This window comes from Macaca fascicularis, chromosome 5 (genome assembly GCF_037993035.2).
Source record: "Macaca fascicularis isolate 582-1 chromosome 5, T2T-MFA8v1.1".
Lineage (NCBI taxonomy): Eukaryota > Metazoa > Chordata > Mammalia > Primates > Cercopithecidae > Macaca > Macaca fascicularis.
In genome coordinates, this window is record NC_088379.1 from 164,262,832 (window position 1) to 164,270,277 (window position 7,446).

Here is a 7,446-nt window from a genome sequence, read left to right on the forward strand (position 1 = left end):
CCTCATTAGATGGGACATTATGATCGGAATATACTGAGAAATTGGTTGGGATAAGTAGGGAGCGTGAGATTAGCAAAAAAATGTTTAGAGATTGTTCATGTTAGGGGATTAATAAATGCTTGTAAAAAGAAGGAAGGAAAGGAGAAAGAATTGGCAGAATCTTTTGATGAGACAATGGTAGGAAAGGATGACTTGATTAGTCAGGACCCGGCAGGATGGAGGGTGAGGTGGGGGAAGGTAGCTAGCTGGGAAACTTGCTGTCATCCCAGGCCTGAGCTAGCAAAGCCCTGGAAAGTATGGTTTCAAAGGCCATTCAAAGGAAAAAAATCAATAGAATTTGGTGTCTAATAGCATATAAGAAACTTAAAAGTTAAGCCAAAATTTTTAAAATGTTCAAGATCCTACTCTGAATGCTTAAGATAAAGAGAATAGGCTGGGTACAATGGCTCACACCTGTAATGCCAACACTGGGAAGCCAAGGTGAGAGGATCGCTTGAGCCCAGGAATTCCAAACCAGCCTGGGCAACATAGGGAGACCCTGTCTTAAAAAAAAAAAAGAAAAAAAAATGATTCAAGCTTGGTAGCATGTGCCAATATGTCCCAGCAACTTGGGAGTCTGAGGTAGTAGGATCACCTGAGCCCAGCAGTTCCAGTCTGCAGTGAGCTATGATCGTACCACTGCACTTCAGCCTGGGTAAGAGAGCAAGAACTTGTCTCAGGAAAAAAAAAAAAAAGTAACATTGACAAAGATAAGGAAGTTGCAGAAAATGTTAATTTTTAAAACAGTCAAAAAAATTCTTATCCATGGGATTCAAAGTTCCACACTATTTCCACTGTACCTTCTGTTAATACATCATCAGGTAAGGCTCTGGATGTGGTTGCGGAAGCGGGCATTCGACCCTCTTCAGGTACAATCACAGTACTGGTGAGTCCGCACAATCTATTCACTGCATTTTCCAAAACATCTGATTTTTTTTTCTTTTTTTTTTTGAAACAGAGTCTCGCTCTGTCGCCCAGGCTGGAGTGCAATGGTGCGATCTTGGCTCACTGCAACCTCCGCCTCCCGGGTTCAAGTGATTCTCTTGCCTCAGCCTCCCGAGCAGCTGGGACTACAGGCACGTGTCACCACGCCCAGCTAATTTTTGCATTTTTAGTAGAGACGGGGTTTCACCATGTTGACCAAGATGGTCTTGATCTCTTGACTTCGTGATCCGCCCACCTCAGCCTTCCAAAGTGCTGGGATTACAGGCATGAGCCACGGCTCCTAGCCATCTGATTCATTCTTTTGTGTCATTGTAAAGGTTGCGAATCATTGAGTGCAAGCACTACATCTAACTAAGCTATTTCTAGCACTGTATCCTTCAAGGATATCCTTAAATAATAGAATTTGTATAATGTTGGATCAGCTGGTTAGATTTTAGAGCTTTTCAAAAGATGGAAAATGTAGAAGAATCAAAATAGCCAAGCAAATGCCAACGAATAGAATGGGAAGAGTCAAATAGAAAATGTGAACGGTTAAGCCACAGCCCTGCAAAATTAAAATTATTTGCTCACATGCAAAACTAGGCCCAGAGAAGGACACTGACAATGTGGAATCGGTAATTTCAAAAATTCACCTCAAAAAGCTGGAGGACCGGTAGAATGAAAACCACCAGCCTGTTCATGGGCGAACTGTGGTACTTGTGTCCTTTCTTCCATTTACTTTCCTGAGGAGAGGAGAGACTGCTCGCCTGGTGTTCCACTGCGCCCCTCCCCAGCAAGCCCCTCACTGACCCGTGAGGCAGGAGCAGAAGTTGTTCACTACAGATTCTCACTCCATCATAATATAAGCAAGAACGCTGGGCACGGTGGTTCATGCCTAATCCCAGCACTTTGGGAGGCTGAGGCAAGAGGATCACTTGAGGTCAGAAATTCCAGACCAGCCTGGCCAACCTAGGGAAACCGCATCTCTATGGAAAATACAAAAATTAGCCAGATGTGCTGGCATGCACCTGTAATCCTAGCTACTTGGGAGGCTGAGGCACAAGAATTGCTTGAACCCAGGAGGCGGAGGTTGTAGTGAGCCAAGATCGCACCTCTGCACTCCAGCCTGGGCAACAGAGCGAGATTCTGTCTCTAAATAAATAAATAAATAATGAAAAATAACCAAATATAGATATAGGAAGAAACATGAAAATAATAGTGTTAAAGGAGGTGGAAGAACAGCAAGGAAAATGAGGGAAGGGAAATGATAAGAAAGAACAATTGAATGGTGAAATAATAAGCAAATATTCAAAAGCAAAAAAAAAAAGCAACACAATAGTTCATATCTGTGGTTTGGAGCAGACCCCTCCTGAAGCAGGAAAACTCTACTCTTTGGGAAGTGAATTTCCCATTAATAACAGTTAATGTGACTCACAGATTGGAGGCTTCTGATAACAGCAAAAGATTGTATCCTTTCATTCTCAGACTGGGGTAGGTACCAGATGCTCTTACTTAATTACTTGAGGATATAACTACATAATCTTGCCCATGATTGCTGCACTGAGTTTACCTGGTTTGAGCTCAGAGTGGTTTACCTCATTGATTTCCAGCGTCCTTTAAGGTCAGTCACATATGATTGCACTTAAGATATTTAAATAGCTGTTTCTTTTTCCTCCCATAGAGTGTGCGATCATCAGAGTTCCCCCAAACCAGAGAATCTCTACTTAGCCAGTGCAATGGCTCAACATGAACCCGTATTTGAAATTTCATTTTACCCAGTCAGCTCATGAAGAAGCAATTTATCTGTGGATTTATATAAATATCACTATTAGAGACAAACTACTTATAAATGCTTTAAATTCATTTCTCCTCCAGACCCAGAAAGGAAACCCAAATGTATCCACTTTACGCATTCAAAGCCTTGACATTCTGAGCTAATCTTTCATAAATGGATCGAAGGGAGGGTCTCCTTCCTTCCTTGGGGCTCACCCAGAGGTTGCTCCTTTGCAATCCACATTGATGAAGGACACCTTCCCTGCTGGAGGTCACGTGCCTGCAGGATATTCTTTGAAGAGCAAACACCACCCTCCAGCCTTGAAATGCTGGCGTGGCTTCACCGTGTCTAAATCAAGCTCTGTCCACCCAGACAGGAAGACTCCACCCTGTTGTGACAGGCACAATGTGGAATTTGTGCTTCAGTGAGCTTCAGATGATTCTCACCCCACACCTTGGATGTGTTTTCGAAACAACGTGGGATATAAATAAATAAAACACATTAACCATTGTGGTGCTTTATTCTCTCTTCAGTATGTGTAAGCTGATTTCTACCATAAAAGAGTTTTTTTCTCTCCTTCCCCCTTCCTTCTTTCCCTGCTCTTCCACCGCCCTCACCATCACCACCCACCCTGCCCTAAAAAAACAGTTCCGCTTTTGGTATTCTTCTGTGAGGTTCCACACTTCATTGAAGGGTGATTCTCCTAGTGGAAATTTTGAAATGCATCCATTCCCATCCTCTGGCTTATTCAGAATCCTCTATTGCCACATCTTTAGGTGCTGCTTCAACCCCCATTTACAACTTACCTCAAGCTCATGAGTGTCTTTTCTTGCTCAAGTTCTCATCCTATCACTCGCTGCACAAAAGCCTTGGAGAATGTTCATTTCCATCCCAAGAACAAAATAAGCTTTTGCCCCTCCCCACCTTAAAACAATTGCTCAAGGTAATGGTCATTATCTCACAAAATTAAATGATTAACTTTTGAGGTCAGACTGTGGTTTTTCTACTGAAAAACTTTTCTTGGCCGTGCGGAAAGAACAGTCCGTCTGTTCCATGTGACACAGAAGTGTGAAGACGATGCCCGTGTTTCTGTCCCAGGCGAGGAAGTTTGTATGTAAATACAGTGAGGAAAGGGTAAGAAGACAGAGATTCAAAGCAAAAAAAGGGAACAGTAAATGCACACAGTGCAGTTTTACAACTAAAAAACCAAATTTACACATTTCTGATGTCAAGAAATCAGAAGGCATTTGGAAAATATTCTAGCCCTTTTAAAGATATTGCAAACCGTTTTCCCTGGTTATTTCTACATAGCAACAAACTTTTATCTCTGAAAATAAACTGTCCATCTCCTGAGAAGAGATTATGTCTCTTCTGAGAACTCTTTCAGATACAAGAATGTGAAGGATTCCAGTTGTTTGGTCCTGCTTACTTTTCCTGTGACGTGGATATATGAAGCGGTATAGGAATCCCCGTCCAGAAGTTCTCAAGAGAGGAGATGGGCTTCTATGCTTTTTTTTTTTTTTTTTGAGATGGAGTCTCGCTCTGTCGCCCAGGCTGGAGTGCAGTGGCCGGATCTCAGCTCACTGCAAGCTCCGCCTCCCAGGTCCACGCCATTCTCCTGCCTCAGCCTCCGGAATAGCTGGGACTACAGGCGCCCGCCACCTCGCCCGGCTAGTTTCTTTTGTATTTTTCAGTAGAGACGGGGTTTCACCATGTTAGCCAGGATGGTCTGGATCTGCTGACCTCGTGATCCACCCGTCTTGGCCTCCCAAAGTGCTGGGATTACAGGCTTGAGCCACCGCGCCCGGCCCCGGGCTTCTATGCTTTTTTAAAAAATGTGACAGAAAGTCTGCATGAGGTTTTAACTTTTTTTTTTTTCCTGGTGAGGACAAAGTCAGTTTTCAACTGTGAGAAAAGTGCTCTGAGGCAAACTCGCTTTCACCACAGCTTAGCCCTGTGGCATCTCCTGCTGTGGCCATGCACCCAATAAATTTCCCTAGATGTGCAATTCCTGTAGCCTGGTCCTGGTCAGGCTGGCATGGCAGGAGGGCTTCCTTCTATTACTAAAGTGGAGTCTCCAAATTACCTCTTTGGAACGTGTGAACCCTAGGGCATGGTTCCCAACCCCTGAGCCACAGACTGGTACAGGGCCACAGGCAGGGGCTGAAGGGCGGGTGAGCAAGGGAAGCTCATCTGTATTTACAGCTGATCCCCATCGCTGGCATTACTGCTCAAGCTCCCTCTCCTGTCAGACCAGCGGCGGCATTAGATTCTCATAGAAGCACGAACCCTATTGTGAACTGTGCATGGGAGGGATCTAGGTTGCGTGCTCCTGATGAGAATCTAATATCTGATGATCTGTCACTGCCTCTGATCATCCCCAGATGGGACCGTCTATTTGCAGGAAAACAGGCTCAGGACTCCCACTGATTCTACATTACGGTGAGTTGTATGATTATTTCATTATGTATTACAATGTAATAATAACAGAAATAAAGTGCACAATAAATGTAATGTGGTTGAATTATTCCAAAACCATCCCCCTGCCTGGTCCATGGAAAAACTGGCTTCCACGAAACCAGTACCTGGTGCCAAAAAGGCTGGGAACCGCTACCCTAGGGGAAGAATTTAAATACAAATGTAGCAAACTCCAGTTCCTTATTTTGTTCTGTAAAAGCATTATTGATTTTGACAACCCAAAGCATCATCGGGAAAACAGGGAACACACTGCATGGACATCTGCCATGAGGGGGATGTTAGTGATCGTTGGCTACAGAGCTCTGTGAAGGAGCAGGAAGAGAGCCAGGAGTCTAGTGGGCACCCCCGGGGGCATAGCCCCTGTGTACTGGTGTGCACGCTGGACGCTAGTGACCTGGAGGCCAGCAGTGGGAGGGGACAGGCAGCATTAGGGATTAGAAAGCAAAGACTTCATGAGTTTATTTTGGATTGCTCTCTTTCTTTTATGTTCCTTGTATTTGTCTGCTAGAGTGGCCACAGCTTGGGTGTTGTAAACAATACAAATGTTGTTCCCACAGTTCTGGAGGCAGGGGTCCAAGATGAAGGTGCTGGCAGTTTTGTTCTTTCCTGAGGTCTCCCTCCCAGATTTGTTCTCCCTGACTTGCAGATGGCTTCCGGCTCACTGTGTCCTCACAGCGTCTTTCCTCTGAATGTGCATCCATGGTGTCTCCCACTTCTTATAAGGACACCAGTCCTGTTGGTTTAAGCCTCTGCCCTGTGACCTCGCTTAACCTTAGTTACCTCTTTGAAGGCCCTGTCTCCAAATGCAATCACATTGGGAGTTAGAGCTTCAACACATGGATTTTGGGAGACTACAATTCAATTCATAACAGGTCATTACCGAGCCACCAGGTTGCTAAGAGCAAAACCTCAAGTTCATGAGTGCAGCTGTGCCCAGGTGCAGCGCCAAGGGATACCCTGAAAAAAACTTTTTTTTTTTTTTTTTTTTTTGAGACAGAGTCTTGCTCTGTTGCCCGGGCTGGAGAGCAGTGGCGCGATCTTGGCTCACTGCAAGCTCCGCCTCCCGGGTTCCCACCATTCTCCTGCCTCAGCCTCCCGAGTAGCTGGGACTGCAGGCGCCCGCTACCATGCCTGGCTAATTTTTTGTATTTTTAGTAGAGACGGGGTTTTACCGTGTTAGCCAGGATGGTCTCGATTTCCTGACCTAGTGATCCACCCGCCTCGGCCTCCCAAAGTGCTGGGATTACAGGCGTGAGCCACCATGCCCAGTCAAAAAACTGTTTTTCATGTACTTATCGGAACGGCTAAAATTAAAAATACCAAATGCGGGAGAGGGTGTGGGGTAATAGGATCACTCAAATTGCTGGTAGGAATGTAAAATGGTACAGCTGCTTTGGAAAGCATTTCGGCAAATTCCTATAAAATTCAACAGTACTATAAAGTTATAGATGTACTGTACTATATTTATATTAATATAAACTCAAGTATCACTATAAAATTAAAATTACTACACAACCCAGAAGTTGAACTCTTGGGCATTTATTCTCAGCACATCCAGGATAATGTAGACTTTTCCTTGATTGACTTGTAAGTTCAACATGTCCATGGTTTATGGTTCATAATGTCTACCTATGGTTTAATATCATATGCCAATTTATTAACATATTCTCCATTAACAAAAATGAGAGAGAAAGAAAAACTCTTCTAGATAACAATCCTCCCTGCTGTTTCCCTAGCAAGTCATGGGTGAGATCATTGGAAGCTGACCTATGGTGCTTTAGGTGTCTCATAAGACTCGCAGCATTTCTTCCTCCTCGGGAAATGCTCTGCTGAGTTCACAATCTCAAATCAAATCTGCTTTGTATGTAGGAGAATGAAACTGGATCTTCATCTCTCACCTTATACAAAAATCAACTCAAGATGGATTAAGGACTTAAATCTAAGACCTGAAACTATAAAAATTATAGAAGATAAAATCAGAAAAAACCCTCATACACATTGGCTTAGGCAAGGATTTTATGACCAAGAACCCAAAAGCAAATGCAATAAAAACAAAGATAAATTGCTGGGACCTAATTAAACTAAAATCTTTTGTTGTGCAAAAGGAACAGTCAGCAGAGTAAACAGACGTGGGAGAAATGCTTCACAATCTATACATCTGACAAAGGACTAATATCCAGAATCTACAAGGAACTCAAACAAATTAGCAAGAAAAAACAAACAATCCCATC